Source organism: Condylura cristata, unplaced genomic scaffold (assembly GCF_000260355.1).
Source record: "Condylura cristata isolate star-nosed mole 26May11 unplaced genomic scaffold, ConCri1.0 scaffold00021, whole genome shotgun sequence".
Lineage (NCBI taxonomy): Eukaryota > Metazoa > Chordata > Mammalia > Eulipotyphla > Talpidae > Condylura > Condylura cristata.
Window position 1 is genome coordinate 16354396 of NW_004567122.1, and position 16245 is coordinate 16370640.

Sequence of the window (16245 nt, forward strand, 5' to 3'; positions counted from 1 at the left end):
TGGTTCTTTTATTGTTATTTTTAAAGGAATGACATTAGGCTCTGATGTAACGTTCTGGGATTTTTGTGCATTATATTTTAATTTTTCACTTTCCTTTTACTAATTTTAGAAATTACTTATACATTGGGTGGGGATATACCTTTTAGTTAATTTTATTTTCAGTATTTCGTTAGACTTATGCTTGTCCTAAGTTTTTAGTGCACTGCTTTTGATAGGTGAGGCACATGATGTCAGTCAATTACCGTTTGCATTTCCTCTTGAACACAAAATTTACAGCTGTACATTTACTTTCCATTTGCATACTCTTGGACCTCAGTAATCTCATTACACTGTACCAGGAAATATGACCTGCAGGAAAACAAATTTTGCTGTCTGTGAGCATTCACTCCAATGCCTAAATGCCAATGATTTTTGCTTGTTTGAATAGAAGATAGATTCTATATTTTAGGAATAGAAAATACATAAAATTTGATAAGATCAACTAGTTATTTGAGGTTATAACTTTCAATATTTTTGTTTTATTTTTATCTGTCTGAGTGATGGCTATTAAATTTTCCTCAATGACTACCGATTTTAGTTTTCTCAGATTTTCTAATAAATTTCAAGCAAATTGTTACGTACAAGAAGTTTCAATTGTTTCTGCTATCTTCTTGTTTTTCATGATGAATTATTCTTCCTATTTCTGGGTAACACTCTACCACCATCCATCTCCCTTGGTTTATTCATTGTGTTACTAAATGTATATGTAATGTCCTTTATAATAATACTTTATCTGGATTTGAAAGGTCTTAAGTGAATCTGAGCGTGTTAGTTTTAATAGGTGTATTTAACACGTTCTCATTTACTCTGGTTATCTATATGTTTTTACTTTCTGATATTTCATATTGTATTTTTGTTTTGACTATGTTTTCTTTGTGTATCTCCTTTCCAATTTTAGGATGCGTCTTGTGTTCTCTTTTGCCTCTTGTTTTCGTTTTTTTTTTTTTTTCCGTTTTTTTTTTTTTTTCCCTTCTACTCATTAAAACTTTCAATCATTCTGTTCCTTACAAGGACATCAAGTATGAATTGTATGGTTCCACTCCAATAGGATAAATACATAAATAAGCTGTTTCCACATTACTCTTTATCATTGGTCCTATCCCTTAATCTCCCAAATGGGTAGTTTGGAATTTTCATTTCAGATTTTTTTTTAAAGATTTATTTGTTTTTGCATACAGAACTGGGGTACAGACCAGAGGTGCAGGGGCAGTGAGAAAATTCACGAGAGACAGTGGGGAGCAGAACAGGCCAACTGATAAGGTACACTGCTGAGGGGAACAGCAGGCGGGTCAGGAGAGGTCTGCCACACCATGTGGATCACCTCTGGGGCAGGGATTGAACTCATGCTGAAGTGGCTTTATTTTCTTAGTGTTGTGCTTTAACCCACTTAGCCACCAGGAAGGGCCTCAGATTGTTTTTATGCATATTAAAGAGCCCACATATAAGGTTTAACAGTATATTTTCTAACTTATTTGCTCTCTACTTCATTTCTCTTTTACAGTATTTTTTTTGTGAGGATGTTTTATCTTTCAAATCAATATTCTGCATGTGTTCTCATATGACTACATTCAATGTGTCATATATATGTCACACAATATATATACACACACATATATAGGTCATATAATTTATAAATTTACCATTTATTTTTGGTATAGCACTATTAGAAACACAACAGGAGTTTGTATACTAGTTTTAATAGCATAGTTCATATTTAGAATGCTGTCATTTACTACCATTACTACTCACTATGAAGAAATAAGAAATCTTTAACAATTCACTTTCCCCTCCTCGGTTTTTCACTCTGTTGCCTAATGTGGACTGACTGTGTAATTATTATTGCCTTTTTAGTTGCCTTGAATGTGTGTGAGAGTACTTTATAGGTATACTTCCCTTATTAATTTGGGCATTATTTATTTAATTAAAAATCAAAGTCAGCACAGTATTGTTGTATTCTCAAAATCTATGTTGACTTTAATACAATGGAAATATGCATGTCGTCTATACCTTTCTTTAAAAACCTACAGGATGCTTGCTTGTGACGATATAGATGTCAGGGCCATGCCTCTCTTATCTGTGGCAAGTGTTGCTGCGCTCAACTGGAACTTTCTTAAAGGTAGAAAGTCTATATCCTGCTGCTTTTAATCTCAACGTTTTTCAGGTGCTGTATCTTTTATTTCTTTGGGTCTCTGGGATAGTGTGTAGTATCCATCTAACTGAATTTGATTGTATGAAAATACAATTCTGCAGTATTCACAAAACAGACTTCTCATACAAGGAGACAAAGATATTAAAAGCACACCAAGTATCCACTATGTTCTTTCACAAAATCCATTATCTTTCTTATTTTTTCAGTTTAAAAGAGAAAGTCACACTGTTTATAAAATATAGCATAGCTGTGTTACATAAAAATCACCTATGTGATGGTTCATGGTGATATGGCATTGTGAAATCTAGGGGGTCTATTCTAAGGGGAGACTCCAATAACTGCACAAAATAAACTACAATGTAAAAAATTCTCAAAATAAAAAAAGAAAGAAATCATCTATGATCCAAGCTCAAAGTAAGAAAACAAGTACTGTAAATTTAAAAGTATCTCCTTAAGTGTCTTACACTTGTTTTTAGGCATTTAATAACTTCTTACCTTTTAACAAAAACATGGGCATAAATGGGACATAACTTATTTAACTATTTTCTTAGTTATAATATTTTACAGTTTGCAAGTGAGAATACAATGAAATGTACTACAACTGGGTGCATTAGCATTGCATACTAACAGTTCTTGCAGTAAATTGCCAAAGTAAAGGACATGTACATTGCACATTTTAATGCCTATCACAAAATAGGCAATTCAAAAATTATTAGACTATTAGGGTTTTATTCTCATAACTATCAAGGACACTGGTCGTTTGCCCACATTGTCATCCATACTGGGTAAGATACTAAATATCTGTAAATGCTGACTGTTTGATCAAAGATTCTGATGGAAATGCAATTTCCTCTTCCTATAGGGGAGCAAAAAAAAAAAAAGGACTGTCCTGAAATTAACAATACTGACAAGATGCACATACATACAAGCACATGGAAATCCTAAAATCCTAATCAAGGAAACAAACCAAAGATTCACAAAATGTTTAAAATGAAAAAAAGCAGTCTACCTGATAATAAAAATCATCAGTTTTTGTAATAATCCTCTCATGATATACAAAGACTTATGCCTCTAAAAGATTCAGCAACCAGAAAATAATTATTTCCAGCTCAACTGTTAATTCTTACTCACGATGTCACAGAAAATTATTGGCATGAATGTAGTGAAGATAAAGGTGCCCTTTGCATCTGGAATAAATTTTAAATCGCCTTTCTTTGTTAACTAAAGGAATCCAAATGTCAGCTCTCCATTACTCTCCTACCTCAAACTTGAGTATTTCCTCTAAGAAAATTGTAATATTATCTACACTAAACGACAATGAGGACTCTAATGATGTTGTGTTTTCGTTATGTTAACAGAAAGAATTAAGCAGAAACAAAATTACAATGCAGACAACTAAGTTTAAATCACCACTTACCTGAGTCCTTCACATACTCATTTAATCAATATGTGTTTTTAATGATAGCAGTTACATGCTTGCTGAGAGGGCTTAATTAAGATATACAATGATGGAATCAGTTGAGGAACTAAAGAAATCCATCTGGACAGTTAGTCTTTCAACCCACAGACTATCTGTATTCTCTTCATGCTTATAAAATGCATTTAGGAATAATTTAGTGGAGCAACATAGCAATACTACATGTACCTTGCAATCTGATTATGAAGCAGATGGTTTTAGGATCACACTCGTGTTTGAAAAAGTGTTATTTCATTATATGAGGCTCACATTTATGACACATGCTTCTTGTTTAGTGTTGTGGATGATGTCATCTTGACAAAGCATCTCACACATTTCACTTCCCTTACATCTGCTCAGCAAGTATGCTCACTAATTCTCTGAGGGGATAAATTATTATCCAATTACATTATTGGAAGTATGGTATATTACATAGCTCTGATTCCCTTATTAACATTTTGACATCAGTATAGCTGATACAACAGACAACCAAAGAAACACTGCATATGTCTAAAAGCCAAATCTAGTCAAAGTCAAAGCAAAAATTGTGCAGGCCAAGAGAAAAGTGTGAAAGGCTTGCACAGGCAATAGACAGACAGAAAGAAGATGACCCACTGGACACTTATCTTAAGGAGGCCCCAGATACTGCAGTTCCAAAGGCACCCCAAATATCCTGAGGCTAGTGCCCCCAGGAGAAGCTTTGGCCATTGTTTCATCAGAAGATGCCAAGGACTGAATCAGTCAAAAAGACAATAGAACATACGTACAATGCTTAGGGGAGCAGTGGATGGGTCAGGAGAGGTCTGCCACTCCATGTGAGTCACCTCCGGACCAGGGATGAACTCACACTGAAACATCTGCTGCTCTCTTGCAGTGCTGTGTCCTGACCCGCGTTGCACCACCAGGGAGGGCCCCTCAATTAGTTTTATTTTTAAGAACCCTTCTTTTTCCTCATAGTGGTGATATCAATTTACATTCACACACTGTACAAGAATTTCCCTTTTCTTCACATCATCAGCTATATTTTTTATATTATTAGTTTGGTTGATTATAGCTTTCCCAACAGAAGTGAAGTGATATCCCAATGTCATGGACACTTTTGGACATTGTACACATTTTTATACACCTGATAGTGATTTGCATGTCTTCTTTGGAGAACTACCTTTGTCCATTTTTAACATGGGTTACATTTTTACTGTTGAATTATGCCTGTTCCTTATACATATTGAACATTAACCCTTTATCTGATGTAGGGTTTGGAAATATACTGAATCATTCTGTAGATTACCCTTTCCTCTTGCTGATCATTTATTTCGCAGTGCAGCTTTTTAGTTTGATGTAATGTTCACTTTGTTGCTTGAGTTTTTAAATGTCAAATCCAAGTGCAATGTCAAGAAACTTTTACTGCTTATTTCTGGAATATTTGGGTAAGAGTCCAACTTTATTGTACTGCTGGTAAATATTCAGACTTGACATCATTTTTGAGAAGACTACCCTATCCCCCAGTGAGTATTCTTAGCATCCTCTATTTCTAGACTATTCACTTTCATTGGTATATATACCTCTATTTTTTATCAAGCTATACTATTGTGATTATTATAGTTTTATAATACATTTTTATATTTAAGAATTAGATGCTTTCAGCTTGTGTTGATCAGAATTACTTTGGTTACCTGAAGTCTTCATGGTTCTTTTTATTTTAGGATTGGTTTTTCTATTTCTGTTTAGAAAGCTACTGAGATTTTTATGGGGATTTATGGAATCTGTTGATCATTTTAGGAAGTACAAACACTTAACAATTTTAATTGTTTTAGTACATGAACATGGTGTCAATTTTGTTTGTGTCTGCTTTATTTCTTTCATCTTTTTTTAAAAAATATTTCATTTATTCATACAGAAACAGGGTACAGGCCAGAGGTGCAGGGCTGGCGAGAGGATTCACCAGGAACAGAGTGGGGAACAGAACATACAGATCTACAAAGTACACTGCTGAGGGGAGCGGCAAGCGAAACAGGAGAGGACTGCTGCACCAGGTGTATCACCTCCAAGCCAGGGGTCAAACTCATGCTGAAGCAGCTATAGCTTGCCTTGGCTTCTCAGTGTAGCTCCAACCCACTGCACCACCAGGGAGGGTCCTCTTTCATCTGTGTTTTCTAGTTATCAGTTACAAATTCCTCAGCCCCGTGGTATTTTTTTTAAACTATTTTTCTGTCTGCTGCCATTGAAAATGGGATTGTCTTCTTAATTCCATATTGCATAGTTCATTTTAAGTGTATAGAATCATGACAGAAGCTTGATTTTTTTATACTGCAAGCTCAGTAAATTTGTATATATATATATGTATCTTTGGAGTTTCTGACATATCATTAGGTCGTTTACAGAGCTCATTTTACTTCCTTTGAAATGTGGGTGCTATTTACTTCCTTTTCCTGCCAAAATGCTCTGGGTAGGTTTTCTAGTATTAAGTTGAAGTGGTGAGGGTGTGCATCTTATTCTCATTCTTGCTAAGAGGAAAATCTCTCAACTTCCACCATTAAGTGCATGATACCTGAGAGCCTGTCATATATGGCCTTTTTCATGTGGAGGCACATGCCTTCTGTACCTAATTTGTTGAGAATTTTCATCATGAAAGGATGCTGCCCTTCTTTTGTTCATGTACTTTTCTGATTCCATTTAGTTGCATTTTGCTTTAACCTTTTAGCTCGCTGAGCTTCTGAACCATGATTATTTTGAATTGCTTGTTAGAAAACACATACATTTCCATTTCTCTAGGGTCAGTTACTATTTTGTCAGCTTTATTTTGTGCCTTGGGTGGTATCAAGTTTTCTCATTTGGGGGCATCCTATTAATCCTGCAACACTGTCTGCACTTTTGAGGAGGCAATCACCTCCATAATACCTTACAGGCTGGCTCCCCAGGGAAAGTCATTGGCTGGTCAGTCTTGTGACAGATTCTGGGTAGGCCAATTTGCAGAGTCCTCAGGTAAGAGAGCTACTGGGATCCCTTAGAGGTGGGTTGTCTAGATGGTGGGGTCCACAAAAGAGCAGACCCACTAATAGCTCTTCAGGATGGGTGAGCCTTGTGCTAAAACATGCAGACAGACAGGCCTTTGCTAGGTCCATTCCCATAACCCTCTATGTAAAAATTCAGAGCAAAATATGACCACTCAAGTGAACCCTGCATAAATGTTCTTGCAACTAATTGAGATCTTAAAAAAAGGGGGAGGGTGGTTTTAAAAAGTCGCATCCAGCCTATGTACCAGTACTATAAAAACACCAGCAACTCGGAAATGTTCAAAATGACAAAAGAAAGCAGAGGGCCTGGAGCCACTCACTGGACCTGGAGTTTGCTGAATGGCACTTCCGGCTGCGATCCGGAACGCTGAAGCGCTCCAAACCTCTGAGGCTTTCTCTGTTACTCTGACGTTAGAGTGACGATGATGGTCGGAGTTTTGGCTAAAAGAGGTCACAGTTGAGGGACTTGGTGGCGCCGGTACTGTTTCCATACAGGCAACTGTGGTTACTTTTCCTAGAGCTAATAACATGGCTTAATCCCGGCCATGAACATCAATAATGAGATGAGTCTAGAAACTCAGGGACTTCAGGGACAACTGACTTCTTTTAGGGTGCTCAGACGGTTCCTCTGTGTCTTTCAGATGGGCAGACAAGCATGTTTGCCGACAGGCGATGTAGGGAGCTTGGTGGCATGAGCTCCTTGACGGGCGCAGGGGCGATTTTTGAGTGTGGCAGCTGTAACTTCCTTCAGGGATACTGCAAATAAGTGGCTGAAGCAGGACACTTGTGTACTTGTCTCTGGCCCTCTTTCTTGTCCCATGAATTTTTGTCTGGGTTTTGGGGCAATTGTTTAATCTCCACATCCACTGTCTTTGTAAAACGAAGCTCATGATAGTCCTTTCCACTCAAAGTGGGTGTGAGAAATTAATTGGCGGTTTTTAAGTGTTTGCAAAGTGCCGACAGTACATCCCCAGGACACATCGCCTGAATTTCACTGTGAGAAGTGGCCGAATGGGGTAAATTCTTAAGTGGATGATGAGACTATCTTGCTTGCAAGGATGTAAGTACACGCATCACGTTGCTTCCTCCTGCTGAGGGCATTTCTTTGCTTCCTTTCACAGCAAAATCTTTAGAAAAAGCTGTTTAAAGTTCTCTGCAATTCTCCTTGTTCTCTTAAGTCTAAGCTCATTTATCACCCCTTCATGTTTAATTGCCACCAGGCTGCCATTTCTCCCACTCACTCCTTGCTGGTTTCTCTTTCAAAGAAGTGTTAAGGCATCTGAAGAAAGCAATAAACTGGAAATGTCAGGATCAAATGAGAAACCCACAGCTACAGCACAGGAAGTGCTTTAATTCTCTTACTCAGTGGAAGTACCTGTGTACCAGGAGCAAGGCAGTGTCATATAGCAGCTGTGTAAGACACACTTTCACTGTCCACACATACAGACACAGGTAGAAGAAGGGGAGCAACACCCAACTATAACAGAGAATAAAGTATGATCTAGAATAGTGACTGGGAAAACAAGTAGTGCCAAAACATGGCCAAAGAAACCAAAATGATGTGAACGACATTTACCATTGGTCTTTAAGGATGGTACACAGGAATTGCAGACACTGATCTAACATAAGAAAACCTGTTAGCAGGGACTCAGCAGTTGTAGAAAGACCAGTGGGTATTATAGGGGTACAGGAACTGTTAACTTACCATGGAGAACTGTGAGTGAACTAAGAAGTTAAACTTAAATGTTGTGCTGCCTTACTGGCAGGTTACTAAGTCAGAATTTCAGGGAATCACAGAAGGTGTTTCATTTATAACTTATGTTAAATTTGTACTAGTTGTAGGAAATATTTGGTGATTTCTTTCCCCAAAGGTTATCTCTGAGGTGTAAAATGCCTTGGGAATGTATAAGAAATACAAATGAGCTACTTTTTTTTTTTAAAGATTTATTTATTTATTTGTACAGAACTGGGTTACAGGCCAGAGATGCGGAGGGTGAGAGAATTCACCAGAGACAGAGCGGGGAGCAGAACAGGCAGATCCACGAAGTACACTGCTGAGGGGAGCAGCGGGCGGGTCAGGAGAGGTCTGCCACGCCATGTGGCCACCTCCGGGGCAGGCGGGAATCGAACTCATGCAGAAGTGGCTTTAGCTTCTTTGTGCTGTGCCTTAACCCTCTGCGCCGCCAGGGAGGGCCGAGCTACTTTTTTTTTTTTTTAAGATTTACTTATTTATTCATACAGAACTGGGGTACAGGCCAGAGATGCGGAGGGTGAGAGGATTCACCAGGGACAGAGTGGGGAGCAGAACAGGCAGATCGATGAAATACACTGCTGGGGGAGCAGTGGGTGGGTCAGGAGAGGTCTGCCATGCCATGTAGATCTCCTCCGGGAAGGCAGGGATCGATCTCATGCGGAAGTGGCTTAAGCTTCTTAGTTCAGTTCTTTAATCGGCTGCGCCTCCAGGGAGGGCCACAAATGAGCTACTTTTTTTAAAAAAAAATCAAATGAAATTACTCAGAGTAGTAATGATAGCATTTACCACTCTTCTTTTAAAGTTCTTTTTCCATTTAATTTCCAGACCTCTTCAAACAGTTTAGATTTCACATTCAGAAAGTTTTCACTAATTCACGCCTGGACTAATAAGTATCTACTATTACATCGAGGATGCTTTCTACTCTGACAATTATTTACCCAATTTTTCTTTCTTTCTATCTCTCTCTCTCTCTCTCTCTGTTTTTTTTTTGGTATGTTTCTATCACCTGAAACATATATATTCTATAAATGTTCACTAGATGACTAAGTAAACTTTGCTAATCAGGGAGTATAGTATAAATGTAGCCCTTAAAGTCTTCTATATTCAAGTGTGAAGAAGGTAGGGGAAAAGAGGACAGATAAAAAGGAATGATGAGGGCGCTCCCTGGTGGCGCAATGGGTTAAGTCACTGCATTATGAAGCTCTCTGAAGCCACTGCAGCACGAATTCCATCCCTGGCCAGGGACTTGATCCACATGGCATGGCAGGTCTCTTCTGATCTGCCTGCTGCCACCCTCAGCAGTGTACTTTTTCAATCTGCCTGTTCTGCTCCCCACTCTATCTCTAGTCAATCCTCTCACCCACCACACTTCTGGCCTGTACCCCAGTTTTGTAAGCGTAAATAAGTAGATATTAAAAAAAAAAAAGAAATGATGGAAGATGTCATGATTTAAATTCAAAGGGAAGAACACATTGAAATGAAGAATAAATTTGTCTGCAAAAAGATGCTAAACATCACACAGAAGAGAAAAACAAAATCAATTAGAAAAAATACAACAGATAAAAGAGTAATGTCACTATTATATAATAACTCATGACAGTTAAGAGAAAGTATTGCATAGACATTTATAAAAGAAACAAATTAACTTCTCCAGGGAAGCAATGTATCTGAGAAAGAGTTCATATTCACTATTTCAGATCTTTGCAGTACTTTTCCAGCAGCACCCCATCTTAGTTTGCACTACCCCAATCTTAGTCCAAGGTATATCTCACCGCTACTAAACTGCAGTTGGGCCTGTGCCAGTCCTGAGAAGGTACTGCTGTTTCATCTGAAATCAGCCCTTTGCCTTTCATTACTCTATTTCATGCTTACTTACCCCTTCTTCAAAAAAACCAATCTTGATTTTCATTTACATCTTATATATAAATGTCTCCATTTACTTGTCCCTTTAAATTTTAGAGTAGTGTTTAATGTCTATTAGTATTAGTGTGAAAGACATTTTTATCCCCTCTGACTGGAAGATTTTGCTTACCATCATGCCCTCACTACCCTGTACACATGTGAGATTTCTTTAGACTAAAAAGGAAACCATTTTAAAAAGAGCTGGCCTAGGACTCACCCTGAACTCTGGTGTTTCTTGGTTAGTTAGAGGTGGATGAGCCTTCACAGAAGTCCAAGCTGGTATGGCTGCATCAGGAGATGGAAACCAGGCACAAGGTTCTGTCTTAGCACCAAGGAGAAGGACTTTCAGGGAGGAACTGGGTAGCAGTGTCTGATCCTTCTCTGATTTCAAGTGAAGTTTGAGAAATTCCCAATGGATTCAGGAATCTTTCAGAATGTTCATTGAAGTCCTTTAAGACAGATTTTAGTGGACTTGGGGTCTAGAAATCAAATTGTGACTTAGAGATATGCAGAATGGAGATAGCAAGATATTTTGACTATCCACAAAACTTGGCTGTCGGGCAGTTGAAGAGAGGAACGGGTGTGCCTAGTGAACTTTGCTGTATGTTCTGTCTTGTCCTTAACAACAGTGACTGTTTAAAAGAAAGTGGGTAGTAAATCCATTTAAGAGCTTGAAGGTGCTAGAGTAAAGGGACAGTGCTCACCTAAGGGATCTAGGAAGGCCCAAAGGGATGGTATCGGAAATTCAGTGAAAAGATTATCTCACATCTGTGTAGTGGTAGTTCTGCAACTGTCTTAATAGAGGTAAATGTATAATGTGAGTAAACTGGAATTCATGTTATTAGAGAAATGATGGTTTCCATCTGATGGTTATGTACATTCATTATGATTAATGATTAGAAGGTCAATGTTTAAAATGTTACTTTTGTCATAACCTCACATGTATTAAAAACCTAGGGCCAAAACTAACAAAAGACATGCCAGGTCTCTGGAAGACACACATGGGAGAAATTAAAGAAAAGATAAGCAATATATCATATCGAGAAATGAAGACAGTATTGTAAATATTTGCATTTTCTATATTTTCTACAGGTGAAATTCTGTTCCATGAAACTCCCAAGAAAATGCGGACATTGAAAGGCTTGTTTTAAAGACTATATGAATATGTAGGAACCAGGTAGCTTTTTACTTTTCTGCTTGAGTCCCACAAAAAGATTAATCCTGAGGTGCTAAAATTTCCACTATGTGAGTTCATTTCTCCTGCACAACTTGAATAGTATCATACATGAGAGAATCAAAAACTTATTCCTATCATTTTTAAATTCCCTTTCAAATCAAGAATATCAACTAAGAAAGACTAGCAGAAGATTTTGAAGAAACAGCCATTAAAAAATCAAACTATATATGGCCTTCCCTGGTGGCGCAGCGGGTTAAAGCACTGCACTGAGAAGCTAAAGCCACTTCCGCATGAGTTCGATTCCCACCTGCCCCAGAGGTGACCACATGGCGTGGCAGACCTCTCCTGACCCGCCCACTGCTCCCCTCAGCAGTGTACTTCGTCGATCTGCCTGTTCTGCTCCCCGCTCTGTCTCTGGTGAAGCCTCTCATCGTCCCTGAGCCTCTAGCCTGTACCCCAGTTCTGTATGTACAAATAAATCAATCTTAAAAAAAAAAAAAGAAATCAAACTATAAACCACAAAAAGAAAGAAAGGAACACTCCTACCTCATGGAGATTAAAATCCACACTACTGGACGATCAGTGGATTAATGAGATCAAGGAAGAAGCTAAAATATACCTCGAGATGAATGCCAATGAGGACACACCCTTCTGAATGTATGGGACACAGCAAAAGCAGTTATGAGGAAAATATATAGTAATACAGGCACACATCAAGAAACAAGAAAGAACTCAAAAAAGCAACTTAATGTTCCACCTTAAAGAACTGGAAAAAGAACAACAAAAGCCCAAAGGCCAGTAGAAGAAAGCAAATCATAAAAATCAAAGCAGAAATAAATGAAATAGAAGTTTAGAAAACAATTCAAAGATTAATGAAACCAAAACCTGGTTCTTTGGGAAAAAATAAACAAAATAGATAAACCCTAGCCAGGATTACAAAGAAAAACATGGGAGAAAACACAAATAAAAAGGATCATAAACAAAAGAGGAGAAATCACAACAAAGCAGAAATCAAAAGAATAGTAAGAGATTAGTTTGAACAGTTACACAGTTATATGCAAACAAGTTCAACAATCTAGAAGAGATTCCTACAACTTTACAATCACCCAAGGCTCCACAGAGAAGAAATAGAGCACCTAACCAGGCCAATTACACACAGTGAAATTGATACAGTAATCAAATCTCTCCCCCAAAACAAGCCCAGGACCAGATGGCATCACAACTGAATTTTACCAAACTTTCAGAAATGAACTAGTACCTGTCCTATACAAACTCTTTTAAAAAAATTGAGGAAGAAGTTATACTCGGAACCATGTTTTATGAAGCCAACATTACACTAATACCAAAACCAAACAATAACATTTTTGTTTAAAGAAAACTATAGGCCACTGAACACTGATGTAAAAATCCTGATTAAAATCCTAGCTAATAAGACTCCAACAATGCATCAGAAAAATAATCCAACATGACCAAGTGGGATATATCCCAGGGCCACAAGGATGGTTCGACATTTGAAAATCAATTAATGTAATACAACACATCAACAAAAAGTAATATAAAAACCATATAATCATATCAATAGATGCAGAGAAAACATTTGACAAAGTACAGCATCCATTCATGATAAAGTTACTTGAAACTCTTGGGATAGAAGGAATATACCTTAACATACTAAAGGCCACATATGACAAAACCATAGCCAATGTCATTCTCAATAGTGAAAATCTGAAATCTTTCCCTTAAGGTCAGAAACAAGACTAGTATGCCCACTCTCACCACTGCTTTTCAATATAAAATGGGAAGCCCTAGCCAGAGCAATAAGAAAAAGAAATACAAGGAATCCAAATAGGGAAGAAGTAAAATTATCACTGTTTGCAAATGACATAAAAGATACATAGAGAATCCCCAAAAAATCTGCAGAAAAACTTAACAAAATAGTAAAACAATTTGTAAAGTAGCAGGATACAAAATCAACACACAAAAATCAATAGCCTTCCTATACACAATCACTTTGAAGAAGGCCAAACCAAGAAAACTATTCCCTTTATAACTGAAGCACAAAAGATAAAATACTTGGGAATAAACCTAACAAAAGAAGTGAAGGACCTCTACAAAGAAAAAAACTATTTTGGCCCAAAATTTTTTTTATTGTGGATGAAATATTGCCAACTTACACATATCAATTTTATTTGAAGGTTTTTTTTTTTCCTATTCCTTGTGGTGCTTCTTAAAAATTCACAATGCATTGCCTTCAGCTCTATAAAAGACAACCTATTATTAAAGTGCACAGGAAAAAAATATGCACCAGTCCACGCCTGGACACCCAGGCCGCCCAGGGCCACCCGTTCTTGTGACATCCACAGAGGCCTCGAGGTGATGAATACGTCAATTTTCTGCATTATGCACAGAAATCACTGCTCTTATTTTCTTGTTTAAAGCTCTATATTATCTTTAAAAGAGAAACCAAGCAATATTTCTAGCTTAAATTAGCCTGAGAATCAGAGAAGGCACCAAAGAGACTTTAGTAGTAATATATTGTTACTACTATGTAGCTTTTATTTTACTTAATGTTTAAATTAAGATAAATGACTAAGTGCTTCTACTAGCTTAAATTTGGCCAAATCAGAGAGGGGAAGAGGGTGGGAAATGCAGGTAATACAGCAATTGCTTCTTCCCATTATGCCTGCAATTTCTGAAGTTCTAAGACTAATTTTAGCAAATTGAGAGAATGTAGACTGCAGCAAACGTGACTTTTTCCAAAGTGCCACTTTGGGACCAAGGACATACACACAGTGTTTGTGGGTTTTCCACAGGTGCTCGTGTGCCATCTGTGCTTGAGTATCATCTAGTGCTTCGTAAGTTCTTGGAGCACACCAGCACTGTTGTCAGGAGATGCTGCAAAAGGCATAAATGAGATGGGTTTTAAACGAAGATGAGCAGTCCTACCAGGTCCGTGTCAAGCTGGGTGAGGAAGAGGCAGAGCTGCAGAATGGGGAACCAGGAATGGGCTCACATCCCTTCTACTAGACCTTTCTTGAAAACTTTCTGGTATATTTGTGTCTAGTTTCCTCCTTTCTGCTGACTGTAGAGGCTTCCAGTCAGCAACAGAAAACTTGGGTGGTGGAGGTGATGGGTGAGCCTCTTTTTCTAAGAAAATTAATAGAAAGGTCTGAAAATGAACCAGTAACTACAGGGTGCTCACGTGGTTGCAGAGGTGTGCTGGGGACACTTTTCCCTGCTAACTCCGAGCCAGCCAGTCATCCCCCTGGTAACGACTCCATGGTCTGCAGCAAAGAACTGGTTCATTTCATCCCTTTGGATGTCTAGGATGCTTCCCATTAAGCGTAATACTTCATGACACTGATTTTTCAGTATATGGAAATGTCCAACGAAGAGTTTTCTCATGAGGACTTTGTCCACTTTTGCTTCTGTATTGTGGACTAAATTCATAAGTTTCTTATGGACATCATCCAGCATTTCTTCTCGAAATGGCATTTTATTTTTTAAGATGTTCAATTTGTTCTTCCTTTAGATCTAACTTCTGAAAGCCTTGGTGCTGAATCCAAGGCAGTAGTCACTTCCTCCCAATGTTCCTGAAAGGATACTGGTTTTGCTTCTAGGTTTTTTGCCTTGTACTTCCATTCAGTTGTAAGCTGTTTATGCTTCTCAAGTTCAGCAGAATACCTGACTTTTTCTTTTGCTGGAAGTGCTCCAAGTACCATCAGCAGGCTAGAAAGTGACAACTCAGACTGCTTTAGCCATTCCTGAGAGACAGAGAGCTGCAGTGCATCCTGGTCTCTTTGCTTGAGGTCACCCTCCAACTGCTCCTGCAGTGATGCTACCTGCAAGTTGGCCTGATGGCTTGTATCCATTCCAGGATGAAGCTAGCTTTCCCTCCTGCATCTTGGTTTTCTTCATTAGTTTAGCTTCTCTGAATGTTGCAGTCAAAGCTTCCTGGCTATAAGAATCTTTTTTTTCTAAAAGATGTTGACACAATCTCTCCAGCTCCTGCTTATTATTCACATATTTGTTGAACCTCATTCTGGACGGCACTGCATTCCACCTGCTTCTGTTTCAAAGCCAACAGGACTTGGTCTTTCTCCTGATGAACTGCAACTGTTTTCTCCAGCACTGATTTAGCAGCACTGAAAAGTTGACTGAACTTCCCAGTCTTGTCCTCTTTTTCTTTCAGGCATTGCTCAAAACCAACAGCCTTCTTCATTGAATGGCACTCAAGTTCTATTTCTTGCAGTAGCACTGAAAACTGATACTCTTGTTTCTTTCTCTCTGAATGCTTCACTATTTTTTCATCTTCCCTCATTTTCCCTTTTCAGTTGATCAAGGTCCATTTCTAAAATTAATATTCTCTCCTCCATGTTTGTTACAGCCTGCCTTAAAAGTTCATTTTCATTTGACTAGTGACCTTTTCATTGAAAGAAAGAAATTGATCACTTCTGGCTTTGATCAGTAGGTCTTTTTCATTAAGTGATGTCTCCAGTTCATCCTCCTCCTCCTTCAGCTGTTGCATTTCTGAGTTTATCTGTTCAGCTCTTTTCTTGTCTGCTCTATGATAGCAGTACTGCATTGGCCAATCTGTGGTTATTTTCCTGGATCCTGGCCATTGCTGCATCTTTTAAATTCAGGACTTTCTGAGCTCTTCTAGCTCTTGTTGAAACCATTTAGAAGAGCCACTCACTGATGAATCACATTTCATTGTTTGAAGAGACTGCTGATGAAGCAGCAAGGGGGCGCGGG

The 16245-nt window shown here is 38.2% G+C and overlaps 1 pseudogene; it reads right to left on the reverse strand.

Annotated features, from left to right (window-relative positions):
- Positions 1-16245, reverse strand: part of LOC101629471 — a 22953-nt pseudogene that overhangs the window by 3028 nt on the left and 3680 nt on the right.